Source organism: Taeniopygia guttata, chromosome 2, assembly GCF_048771995.1.
Source record: "Taeniopygia guttata chromosome 2, bTaeGut7.mat, whole genome shotgun sequence".
In the NCBI taxonomy this organism is placed as follows: domain Eukaryota; kingdom Metazoa; phylum Chordata; class Aves; order Passeriformes; family Estrildidae; genus Taeniopygia; species Taeniopygia guttata.
Genome location: NC_133026.1, coordinates 95,586,762 through 95,600,773, shown reverse-complemented (window position 1 = coordinate 95,600,773; position 14,012 = coordinate 95,586,762).

The window sequence follows — 14,012 nt, the reverse complement described above, 5'->3', positions numbered from 1 at the left end:
AATCTAAATGGGTATTACCATAAATTTGAAATTAAATTAAAACTATTGTTTATTGTTTTAAAATTGGGAAAGAATCAAAATGTATGCCATCTTACTAAATATTTTTTTTTCTTTGTGGGTAGTTTACTTTCTGAATCTGTTGGACTGTATTACAAGAACAATAGATTATAGGTAGAGTGTAAACCTTTTTTACTTTCTACTGCTCTTAGCAATATTTTTTGGACTCCTTATACCTAATTCAGAATAGATTTCTGACTGCTTTTCCAAGGATTTTCTTTCACACTTTTCTTTCACACTCTACCTCAGTAGAAAAGAATGAAAATAAACCAAATCATCCACCATACCATTGTGGTAAGGGAGAATAAATAGACATAAAGTTTTATCCTGCTTCCCCTTTCCATCCAGATCACCTATACAGTTTTACAATTATGCAGGGGCCATCTTAGCTCCTTCCTTGCATCTCTGTGTACTCTTTGAGCGTTCCTTTATAGCTGCTATATCAAAGATGTGGAAAATTGTTCTATAACTCAGTTTACATTTTCTGCAAAGCCTGCACAAAAAATGGCTTAATGTCTAGAAGAAGGCAAGCATTTATCATGTAAAGTTATTAACATCTTTCTTTGCAAAGGAAGACTTGTTTTTTATCCTTTATGAAACAAAGTTTTTGCTGAGGCTGATAAAAATATTTAGAGTAAATTGTGCTCCCTCTGTGCTCAACACCTGATTTCATCTGCTGCCCTGTGAGAGATGGAATCTTTTAGGTTGGCTTACAAGAACTGCAAAGCTCAGCCAAAACAGAGCTCGATTGCTTTGACAATGTACATCTGGCAAGGTGCTTATTGGTTCTAGTGCTCTTTTAAATAAAATTAAGATATCACAAACCACAGTAAAATTTATTTTCGAGTTTTCAATGACAGGACCATCTTTAATATTATACTCCCTGTGTCATGCCATAGTGTTATAAGTTGTTAGACATTTCCTGGATAATTTAAAATATAATCTAGTATAACTGTCCATAACATTGTCAGGACACCTCAGTGCTAATAGGGAATATAGTTCTGCCATAAGGATCAAAATACATGCTCCTTCTAACTGACTGGGTTTGCATAAACAAAATTTTTCTTTTTTTTTTTTTTTCTTTTCTCTGAGAACAGCCATGTTAGAGATTAATTCCTGACACTCTCATTTTCATTTAATCTTCTAGTGTTTTTTTATAAATTTCACCTATCTTTCTCCTGCTATAAAAACTGTTTTTGAGCTACTAAACACCATGCCAAAGTCTCAAGAGGAAATGAAAGTTTAACAGAGGCTTATAGTGCTCAGAACCAGAGATTTGGTTCTGCTTCAACATTAATTCAGTCAGGAATGATGCATAGTTAAATCAGGGAAAGACTCCACATATCTCAGTGTCTCATGCATTATGGCTCCACATACATTGTGCTCCTGTTGAATGTGTGTGTACTTCCTAAACAATGTGGAAATAATTTCAATTAATTTCAGTTAATTCAACAGGAATTTAAATTAATTAAACAGGAACTTAGACTTTCCTGAAAGGAGTGAAAGTGTGATACAGTGCATAGAAGTTGAACTGTTAAACATTATTTGAAAAAACAATAATTTTTTTCATTGCATGAAAAAATTACTAGAGGAATATTTGTACTTTTTTTGATGACAGGTCTAAATTGATTTTAGGTTTTGGATCTTGTCAAAAACTGCTCCTGAATTTGTTTTTCTTCAGGGAAAAATAACTAAACATATTAGAAAAACAGTCCCTTATGTTTCAGGAAGCTCATTTAATAAAGCTTTCAGTGAGATAAGAGGAAGGCAAATAGGAAAATTACTTTTCTTTGGATGTGGGTTAATCCTGAGAAATTGAGTTAGAGGACGAGAATGTAAACTATGATGGAATTAGTGTGAGACTAATGTGGTTCATGTCAAGTACCATGTAGAAAATTAGAGGTGTTATGCAAAAGCAACAAATACTGCCTTCTCTAATGATCAAGGATAATAATGATATGAAACTATGACTTGATCTTGTTGCATTATGGGCTTGTCCTTTTGCGGATGTTGAAATCTTGTTACAGTTATTTTACCATCACAGTGGTATTTGCCCTAAGAGATGCACTTGTCTTGTGCTGGAATATCAGTTTTTAAGATCAGCTCTCAGCTCTATTAATGTAATTTACATCAACCATAAAACCCTGAATTTCATGACAAGTTTTATGCTTCAGAGGAGACATTGCTCCCCTTTTCTGTAGGGGCTACTTCTATTTTTCTAGCTCCAACTATCCTCAACTGAAATCCTATTGTCTTGGCAGAATGATTAGGTATGCTAAAAAACAAAACAGAATTTTAGTTTTTATGAGAAATGTATTTTTAACAAAGCATTCAAAGCCGTGGGATATTGTTGTTGCTATGGCATTTACACAGGTGTTGAATATATCCTTATGTCTATATTGTGGGACTGTTTTTTCCTGTTAGATGCAGTTTCTTATTTTTGCAAAAATGATGTGAAAGAACATTGTCTCAATGTTCCTATACTTGTCTAAAATCTATGCATCTTCTAGAAAGAGAGACAGACAATGCTATGTGTCAGCCACAGTCATTCTGTTGGTTTAGCTGAAGCATTGAAATATCATTTTGACCATCGTGGAAGGTATTTAATAATAATTAAGATGACTTTTGATTTTTTCCTTTTTTCTTTATTTTTTTTTGTTCCCTTGGGACTAAAGTCACATAAAGTTCAGATAGGTATGATTAGAAAAAAGTTTTGTTACTTTGGTTTTTCACTGTGAGTGATATGAAGTTTCTTTCCTGGTGTTTTCACAAAGGCATCATGTGAGAACAAAGCTGTACCATTGCAAAGGATGCTGTGGTAAAAACCAGTTATTAGCTGGCATTTTACTTATATGCATCAAAGGTTTTCTATGGTTTACTGGAGCTTGATTAATCTCAGTTTTCTGGCTTATATATCTCTTTTGAGGGATATTTTTTTACGTTTTATATGTTTCAACCAAGAAAATTCAAGGGACTTTTTTTTTCTTTTTATCTTCTTTATGTTGAGTTAAAAATTCTGTTTTAAATTCTATTTACGAGTCATGACCACGTAACTAGTGCCCCTATAGTAGAGGACCCATGACACAGAGAGCAAAAATGGAAAATCAGACCAGAGTATTTAGGAGAAACCAGTGCATATTTTAGACCAGCTCAGTAACAGTGAAGGAATAAAATGCATGGGTCCTGCCTATATATTTCACTATGTGGATATACAATACTAATTTCTTATTATCATGTTTTCTGAAATTTTCTTCCAAGAAGAAAATAGACAGTACAAATTTATTCTTGATAATCATATCAAGGGTAGAATTTCTACCTGTAGCTCATTTTAGGGTTATATTTCTTATCAAAGTATATATCAGAAATCTTCCTATTTATAGAAAAGTTCCCCCAGTTCACTCCAAAAATGATTTGCAATTTATTACAGGTTAAATGAGCAGATTTATATAAATCAAGATACTCAGAGGAAAAAGATTGTTGCTTTCCTAATTTACTCCCCCTCCTCAATCACACTTTTTCAGGAAATAGTCTCTATTAAGCACAATTGCTCTAGAAAATATCTTCCAGCCTGTCAGTCTCCCAGGCAGATGGCTATGGTTTGGTTTATTGTGCAAGAATATCTTATAAATCACTTGTGTACATGGTGACAACAAAGGATTTTGAAGGCTTCAGTTGGCAAACACAATGTCATCATTACTACATGTTTGCTAATGTTGTCAGGAATAAGTGTCATGGATGTATTAAGGAACCTCAACAAAATTAGTGGGAAGTTTTTCTTAAACTTCAGTGGTGTAATTTTTAAATTCTGTTTTAAATGACAGAAAATTTATTTCTGCCTGCAATTAAAAATTTTAAAAATAGTGTTTATATTATACATCAAATTGAATTTCTCAGCACTTAGTAAAAAATAACATCTGGGCGATAGTAATTAGGTTGTTTTGTGAAATTTAAAGAAATTTCTCAAATAATAAGTAGAAAAGAAAATTTTCTGAAGAAGACAGAGCAGGAAAATATAAAAAACACTTAACTACAGATTTGATTACCCTCCTTTCTTCCTTCATAATGATAAAACCATTATACACAGGGCTTAGATACTCTATATAAGGAAACCAAGGCATAGGTTGCTGAAGTAATTAACTTTGCAGCTGTCATGCCAAAGGCTATTAACAGCCACCCAAGCAGAACTTCTACTTCTCAGCTTCAGTGTCTATTTCAATAAGCCTCTTTGCCTTTTTAGCTGTGTTTTATCAAGAAAAATGGAACAGTAAGCAGATAGTGTACTGGGAAAGAAATTATTTTTTTTTAACTGGTTATTCAGAATAAAGATTATAGTCATTAAAAAGCTTGGCATATGTCCAGGTATACAGCAAAGACATGTCTGAGTGCTCTCCAAAGGATTCATCATTGAGTCCTTTTGTAGAATCAGAGCCAAAGAACAGTTTGGGTTGCAAGGGATATTAATGATCATCTAATTCCAATCCCTCTGCTGTGGACAGGGATACCTTCCACTAGACCACATCACTCAAATCCCCATCCAATCTGTCCTTGAACTCTTCCAGGGATGGGACATCTACAGTTTCTGTAGGCAACTTGTTCCAGTGCCTCACCATCCTCACAGTAAAAAAAATTCTTATATTTAGTCTGATCTTACCCTCTTTCACCTGAAAGCCATTCTTCCTTGTCCTGTCATTACATTCCCCCACAAAAGATCCCTCTTTAGCTCTCTTGTAGCCTCCTTTAGTTGCAGGAAGGCTTCTATAAGGTCTCTCTGGAGCCTTCTATTTGAAAAATCCAAGCTCTTTCTGCCTGTATTTTAGGAGATGTGCTCCAGTCCTCTGATCATCTCTTTGGCCATCCTCTGGATTTGCTCCAACAGGTCCGTGTCATTCTTGTGCTGAGATCCCGGAGCTGGATGTAGCACTGCATCTAGAGTCTACCAGAGTGGAGGAGAGAGGCAAAATTTCCTCCCTTGCCGTGCTGGCCACACTGCTTTGGATGTGGCCCAGGATGTGTTTGGCTTTCTGGCCTGCAAGTGTGCGTTACTGGGTCGTGTCCAGTCTCTCATCCATGAACACCACTGAGTACTTCTTGGCAGGGCTGCTCTTGATTCATTCTCCATCCAGCCTCTTTTTTTTGCCTGGGATTGCCCTGACCCTGGTGCAGGACGTTGAGCTTGGCCTTGTGAACTTCATGAGGTTCACCCCGACCCTCATCTCAAGCCTGGCTTGGTCCCTTTGGATGACCTCCCTTTCCTCCAGCGTGCACCATGCGGTGTGGTGTCATCGGCCAACTCACTGAGAGCTCACTCAAACCCAGTGTCCATGTCACTGACAAAGATGTTAAACAACACAGGTCTCAACACCGACCCCTGAGGCACGACTTGTCACTGGTCTCAACAAGAATTTTGTTTCAGTGGTCCAATACACACTAGACAGAAGTAAGTTGTTAAAAAAAATTAAAAATCACAGTTTAGATGGCCTGAAGATGATTTTAAAGGGTATCAGAAATAATTCAACAGACTGGGATTAACTTTATTGAAAAAAATGAAATTGTCAAGAAGGATGAAAATGTGGAAAAGCACAGGACCATTTAATTCCTAGAGATGAAACTTTTCTTAACGTAAGAAGCTTTGTAATAGGTGAGATTTTGGACTAGGTCACCATAATCCACAGCCTCATAAAAACTGGAGATGTCTGATAAGTATGCAGCTCTTGCTCACATAGATGATATGTTCTGAGCTCACATTACCTTGATCAAAATTATTATTACAGCAGTCTCTCAAATACTTTGTTCATTGCACAAATTTCAGAAAGTATGTCACTTATTGATTCTGGACTCTTAGCTGTTTTTCAGAGTTTGGTATTGTTGCTCCTAAGTATAGGCAGATAAGCTAAACCAACCTTCTTTGTGTGGAATCTTATCAGAACAGAAAAATACTGTACTTAACACTCTAACTCAAGGTAAAAGCAAGTACTTTTATCTCTGATAAAGTCATAACTGCAATAATAATAGTGATAATCATACCAAAGCTTAAAATCTAAACTTTGCTCAGTGGAAAATAGTTGAACAAGTTTTCCTGAGACATAATTCCTACATAATAGAACTAGTTTACAAACAAAAGAGAGACTGAATATCATAATCCACTGGTTGGGGGTGTGATGATAATTTTCTTGTCATGCAGAACAAAGATGGGTCAGAGAACACTTCTGCTTTTATTGCATATTTTCTATAATTTTGGCAACCAGCCCACTCTTTTGACTCAAAAGGTATAGGATAACATGCCCTTCTTACAATACATTTCCACAAAAAGTGTTGGCTATAAGCCCTTAATTTTGTACAGTACACTTCTCACCTCCCACAACACACTCCCCAAAGGTGTTGGCTCATGAGCCACCACACGCAACCAAAAGTTCTGGCACACAGGACACCATTACAGAAGCTTCCCAGTCCCACAGCCAAGTTTAATATGGAGTACAGGGTAGATTTTGGTCACTGTGCTTAGCCTAGAAAAAGCAAGGGAAGTAAACACCGAGTATCACCAGTCCTCAGGTCCTGCATTGGTCCTGTCGCATGGATAGTTCAGAGCTGGGGCAAACTAGATTTTTCACAATGTTTTGTCAGAAGACTCAATAATGTCCCTCAATTATTTCTTGTATCACTGGACAGATTACATTTTTTAAAATTTTGTGCACGGCCTTGTATCCTTGAGGCAAAAGAGAAGGAACAACTGGCCCCTTTATAAATAAGAAACAAGAGAACCTATTGGTCTAGGTCCCAAACCATTTGACTGAAACTATTGAAGAAAAAACTAGATTGGGAACATCTCAATTTTATTTAATGAGTTTTCTGGACACTGGCTACTAGTGTGCTCATTTTCCTGCAGAAGTTCAGTTTTATTGCTACCAACAAAGCATTACCATTTTACCTGCTGATACTCTGACTCATTGTTAAAAAGGAACTGATACAGAAAAAATCAAGAATTTCTGAAAAAATAAACAAAAATTGTGATGACCAAGAATTTCTTGTCTCAAAAACTGTCTGTAAATTTCATGAACAACTACAAAAATAGTTATAGCAGTTCTTTAAGTTTTACTGTGTGATTTTTGTCAATGGCTTATTTTCAGATTGTACTGCTAATGCCTTTGTTGAAGTATGGTACAAGGTAAAAATGAACTGCAATTGATTTTGAATAATATACACATATAACAGAAAGAAAAACTGAAATACTGAACTCCTGAGGACTAATGATTGTTCTGCCACTGACTTCAAGTGAATTCATATTGCACTTGAACATTTTTTGCACCATTTAGGGACCATTTTAGACAAAACTAGCCTGCACCCACAGTTCTTGACAAGTGCATTTAAGTGAAAATTAATCAATTAATTAAGTCAGAGTTTAAAATGCTGCTACAAATGTATTTGATGCTAGTAAGTGAATATGCACATACTCAAATAAGGACTTTCCTTCAAAATTATAGAATTTGCTATAGATATTTAAAATAAACCTATTATCATACACATAAGGTTATCTTAAAAGATATATACATCTCTTTGCTTGAAGAACTAAATAATGTTTTTTCCATTTTAAAATGCCAGAGGTGAAGAATCAGTGAGGAATCTAGTAGAGCAAGATCTTTCTCAGTAATTCTGGAGGAAAATATGTGAAACACAACAAATCACATTCTGAAATGGAAAACAAGGATGACCTTAGTTTAATGATTTGCCCAGAAAACAACAACAACAAAAAGTATTCAAACTTAGCTACATTTTGAAAGTAAGGAGGAAAAAATACTCTCTGTGCACAGTAGGAAGTTCCTCTGCCTTTCATATTTCTAATTCCAGGCAGCATGCTATCTGCTCCAAGGAGCAAGAAAACAAATGCCAAGCTTTAATCAGAATGATATTGGCTGTGTAGGGACTTTCAGATCATTTGCCCACTCCTAACAATGTCATGCAGATTTCCTTCAGAATATCAATGCAGAGGCCTTTGCCCTTGCTGTGAAGAAAAGGTTGCAAAATACTGAAGATGAGCAGCAGGTCTGTTTGAGGTTAACATTTCTTTTTGTGATGGGGAGAGGAGAAAAGGGTAAAAGTTCTGCTCTAATTTAATTCCTTAATGAAACTAAGAATTAGAATCCCTGCAGTGTAGCGCTAACCTTTTCTCTAGTGTCAAGCATTTTTTTTTTTTTAAATACATCTTGGATAATGCTGTTGACTTATGGCTGGCTTAGAGGCCATTAATAAGGCATGCTGTACTGAATTTGATAGACCTTACACATCTACCTTAATCAAAAATCTTTTTTCCAGAAAGTAGAGCCCTGTCTTTCAATAAGAAATATTAGCTAATTCCAAAATTTGTTTATTTCTTTACAGAAAATGATAGCTTTTATCTACTTAACTGTTAAAAATTTAAAGAGATGTTATTTTCTGCTTCCTTTTTGCCAGTGTCCTTAAAATCCTTGGTCTTCCATCTTTTATTCTGTGAAGGAATAATAAAACATGCCCAGGAACAGGTAGTCTTCAATGGGGGTAAAATACACTTTGACCATCATATTATTTGGACAGTAAGGAAGATGGAGAAAACATGCCAATAAAAATAACTCCGCTTTTATAACTTCTGATTGTGAAGAAAAAGGCAAATGTTTTGGATGCAGTTGAAAGCTGGTGCTGTGTCTCCCCTTACCTTCCCTTATTTTTCTGGCCAAAACTTGTTCTAAAGAATTTATTTTTTAAATGTCTATTATATAACTATTTAATTTCTATCACTATAACTATGGTTTTAATAAATTATTATCACTGACAGGTGTTAGTGAACATGATGTAATAATAGGAAATAATTGTATCTTTCATCCATGTTAATTTTACAAGGTTTTCTTGAAAGAGATATGCTCTACTTGGTAGTTGAGCTTGCATGTTCTTATCAGAACCTCTTCCATTCTGAACTCATCTTTCCTGGACCATGACTAAACAGGTCTGGAAATTCTGGAAGAGATTTCATCTTTCCTTTTACTGCAAATTCTACAACAGAAACATATATCAGGAAGCACATGATACAATGAAATATTTATAATTGCTTTATGATCAAATACTTTCATTTTTAAAAATTGTTAAAATTTCTAATTTGCACTTTATGTTCTGGTTTAACACTGCATTTGTCCCTCTTACTCATCCCTTCTTTTCTACTGCCTTCCTGATTGTCCCGTCCTGGTTCTTCTAAATCCTCAGTTCTCCCTGTAATAAGACTTCATGATATATTCAGTACAGATGTCTTCATGCGTTAGATTTGTACTTTTGTTTACATTTCTGTTTAGTTTTCTCTTACAAACCCTTTCATAATGTCCTAATGTGTGTATTCATCCTACAATCTCTTCCTCTTTTAGATTTTTTTTCAAAGAACTATACTATTCTTATGAAAGAATGACAATCTTTTTAATGATTATTTTTAATTTATGTTTTTGAAAATTTATGTCTTCTCAAGTGAAAAAATACCTACTGTTTAAAGTACCATAGAACGGCTTTATGCATAATGACATAGGGTCCCATCTTGTAGCTGGACAATTTACATGGGTAGTATAATTTTATCCTTGCATTTTGAATATATATTATTGCACATTAGAAGGATGATTCAAATACTTGCAGATAAATATTGACTAAAAGAAAGCAATGAATGAAAACTTAAACTTAACTCTGCTTCCTATGGGAAATGTTACTGTTGTATTTCATTATTCTGAATTAACAGGATAACTCTCTATTGCAAGCTTGTAAGAGGTTGACAACTTGCTGTTGCACAGGATGTTTCACTAGAGATGATAATAACTGGGATTAAATGTTATCCATCCTTTCCAACATCTAAATATTTGAGTGCGTGATCCCAGAATCACAGAATCAACTAGGTTGGAAAAAAATTTGAGATCACTAAGTCGAACTTCTGACTTAACACCACCTTGTCAACTAGACATATGATGTGTTAGGATTGCATATTATGAGCTAGGAATGTTAGAAAATAATTTCAGATCAAGTTTTTCACCTCTTCCTCTTTCTTTCTGGTGCATGCTAATAGCCGATTTCTCTAGATCCTTCCAATGTGAAGTCTGCCTATGCATCTAATTTAACAATTTAACTATGCCTTTAGAGGGCAATAGTCAGTTTCTTCATTACGTGATGCATGTATGCATACATTCAAGATTCCATTGGCTTTCTTTCCCCCGTTGTATAAGGGATATTAGACACCACATACCCATATTCCTTTCCAGAACCCGGTCTACACTGCTTAAACAAGGATGAGGAACTAATATGCCACAGGACAAAAAAAACCATACAGTCAAGGAACCAACAAAGCTAGAAGCGATGCATGCCAGCTCAGTCTATCGTCCTTCACCACTTGCAAGGAAGTAAATTCACAAGAGAGAGAAAACTGTATCCTTGTGAAAGACAGTGAGATCATTCTTCTGAAATTGCCTAGAAACCCCGTGTTGGAGACTCTTTATCTCTTCCCAGGTTAGTGTAACTTAAGTTTGGGGCCAAAAAGCAAGGCTGTATTATGGATGTCTCCTTTCTGCTGAATGGATGTTTTACAGAAGACTTTTTAGCAGTTGTGCTATCTTCTTTATTTCTTTTATTTCTGCTTTTATTTATTTGCTGAGTTATTCTGCATTTAAATGTTCCTGCTAGGATCCTGAACATCCCCTAAATAGAAAACTAATATGACTAGTTTGTGTTAACTTAATCAAGTTCGAAGTACCATTTTATCAGTATCTTTGTACTTAGGGCAAGCAGAGAAGAAAATCAGAATAAATCCATCTAGGCATAAATAAAAAAAATCCAAAAATCCATTTTTATAAACAGCTCTACAAAGTAATTTGAATAGGAAACTAATGTAGTCAGATATGCACAATAAATGGTTCAAGCACAGGAAAGTCATAAAAGTTTAAAAGACTGGGCAGAAAACTAGCCTTCAAATTTAAGTTTTCAGACAACTGTGAAATTTTCATGTTTGGCAGAATTGTATTACAGAAGTATTATAGATACTGCTCTTAATTTTCAGGAAAAAAAAAGCCTTAGAAACAAAGTAAAATCCCTTTTCAATGCTTAAAAAATTAGGAACACGGGTATAATACAGTCTCTATTTGTGAAAATATGTATGTATGTATACTTTGTGCAACAATTAGGGGCATGAAACATTAGCAAAAAAAAAAAAAAGGTAGTGGTACACTTTTTGGAAGGGAAACCAGTTCCTTCATTCATACAACATCTAGTCTTTCACTATTCCTCTAAATCACAACTTTTACACAGCTGTGTTTCTCAAATAAATATTTCTGGGTTTGGAATTAATAAAAAGGAATGAAAAAAGGTAGCCTTTCAAAATGCAGCAGTATTTTATTTCTATTGAACAACACATAATAAGTTTCATTGAGCTATTCAGAATATTTGAAAAATGCAATTTATACATTTTATGGTTTTTTAATTTTCTTAGCTTGTGCTATCACAATTCTCTAATAAATGGTGTTTGGCATAGAACTATCTTACCTAGAAGACATCGAGCTATCTTGGAAAATGCAATGCCATGTTGGAGAAAAGGTTTTGTGTGAACTAATTTGCTTTAGCCATGCTGCACTGAAATGGCTAGACTTTTCCTAGAAGTATTTATATCAAATGTCATTGCACTACAGAGAACTTATATCAATTGAAAATAAAAGAGATAATTCTCATTGTCATAGCAATCATGTCTGAGTATTTCTCAAGAGGAATTAGACATTTAAATAAGATCTTATGTGTCATCTTTGTGGACCTGGACCTTGGCCTCCTTAATTTGTTTTCTAATTACAATTTCGTGAGACATAAACACATGAAGTATTAAACTTTTCAGTGGCCTGCCAAACATATCTCTGATCAGGTTAAAAGAATTGTAAAAAAATGGAAAAATATTTCATACTAAAATACATGTTGTTCTCCATAATACATTTATAAAGATCATCAGTCTGAGTATCCATCAAGCACATTTTCCTTTCCTCTTCACCCTTGTTTTTTTTTTTTTATATGTTGCATTTTATTGTAAAAAAAAAATAATTTCTTACAATTAGTTATATTTTTTTTTGTTTCAAAACAGAGAACAGTTTTCCTGTGTTTTAAATCACAAAAAGCTCAAACCTGAAAATATTTCCATTATTTTTAAAGGCAAATAAAATCATAAATTATTCATGTGTAGTAGAACTTAGATATAAAAATATATATATATTAAATTGTATCAATTTTTTTTCCACTGAAAATGAATATTTTTGCCTTTTCAAATTGGTCTACAATATACACTTTTTTGTTCCCAATCACAACTTTTATGACTCTTTTACCCTTACACATTAGAAATACAGTTCAAGATATCTACAACTATTTTTCATTTTGCTGGAGTAGAAAATAGTGGCTCTCTTATGCTGCATTCTGTATTATGTTTAGCTTGTGTTTTCTGATAGAACCTTTCTAGATGACTAACACCACCGTTTGTCATATTGCTTCCCTGATCTACCCAGACTGGTTTTTTATTCTGTTGCCATCTATCAGGCCAGAGAGCAGAGTTTCTGTCAACGGAACATACTTAATCTGGCACATGCTTCCAAACTGTAGGAACTTCTTTCTCACATCAGTGAGAGACTGAAGTTTCTTTCCTCTCCTTGTCCTTACTAGATCTCTTTGTGTGATTGTTGTACTTTAGGAATTGTTTTATCAGTGGATTGCATGCAGCTGATGTGCTAAGTGTGTTTTAATCCCAGCCAGGAACTAAGCCACTTGCTCACTACTCCCTGGTGAGATGGGGAGAAAAGCAGAAGAAAGAAAGTAAGAAAATTCATGTTTTATAATAAAGACCATTTAATAGGTAAAGCAAAAGCTTTAATACACAAGCAAAGCAAAATGAGGAATTCATTCAGTACTTCCCATGCATAGGCTGGTATTCAGCCATTCCCAGGAAACAAGGACTCCATCACCTGCAATGTTGACTTGGGAAGAAAAACAGCATCCTGAATGTCCTCTCCTTCCTTTTTCTTAATTTTCTTCTTCCAGATCTATATGCTGGACATGATGCTCTATGGTACGGAATGTCCCTTTGATCAGCTGGGGTCAGCTGTCCCAGCTGTGTCTCCTCCCATCTTCCTGTGCACCCCCAGCCCACTCGCTGGTGGGGCAGTAGGAGAGGCATAAAAAGCTTTAACTCTGTGCAAGTGCTGCTCAGCAGTAAGTAATTAAAACCATCACTGTGCTATCAACCCTGTTTGCAGCACAAAACAAAACCACAGCCCCGTACTATCTACTATGAAGAAAATTACCCAAGCACAATGTGTTGATGTAGCCCAAAAGCCCTGCCTTCATTTGTTTTCCAGGCTTTTTATCTGAAATCACAGTAACGTTCTCCCAGAAATCTTCTGCAAATCCATGGATTTTGCATATACAGAGCTTATTAGGGATATCCATCCAGTGTTTCCTTGACTTTAACAAGTCTCTGCTTTCCAAAAAAACTTCCCTGTAATTCAGTGAAAACTTCCTCTAAAACTGAGGCGATTTACTGTGTGAACCCTTGGAGATATGTTTTGGACCTGGAACTACACAGAATTTGTATTGAAGGCTATGGTAATCGGATAAAAAAATTTCATATATAGTAAGGAAGATCCAAGTGCTTGAGAAGGATCAGTTTTGAATTAAAAGAGGATTTTACAAGTGAGGATATGGTCTCAAAGTAACATGATGAAATTCAATAAGAATAAGTATTACATCTTTTAAGTCAACCTGGTCTCCTGTCCCCAGAAAATACTAAATTTAAAACAGGCAGGAAAATCCTGCTAGGAGAGGGGAAATAATTCATCTTGGTGTTTTATCTATTCAAATATGGTATTTGAGCCAAAATTACTCAAGGACATTTTTAAATAAAGAGAATCATAATTATTTTATTAGTTGTCTGCCTTAAAATTACC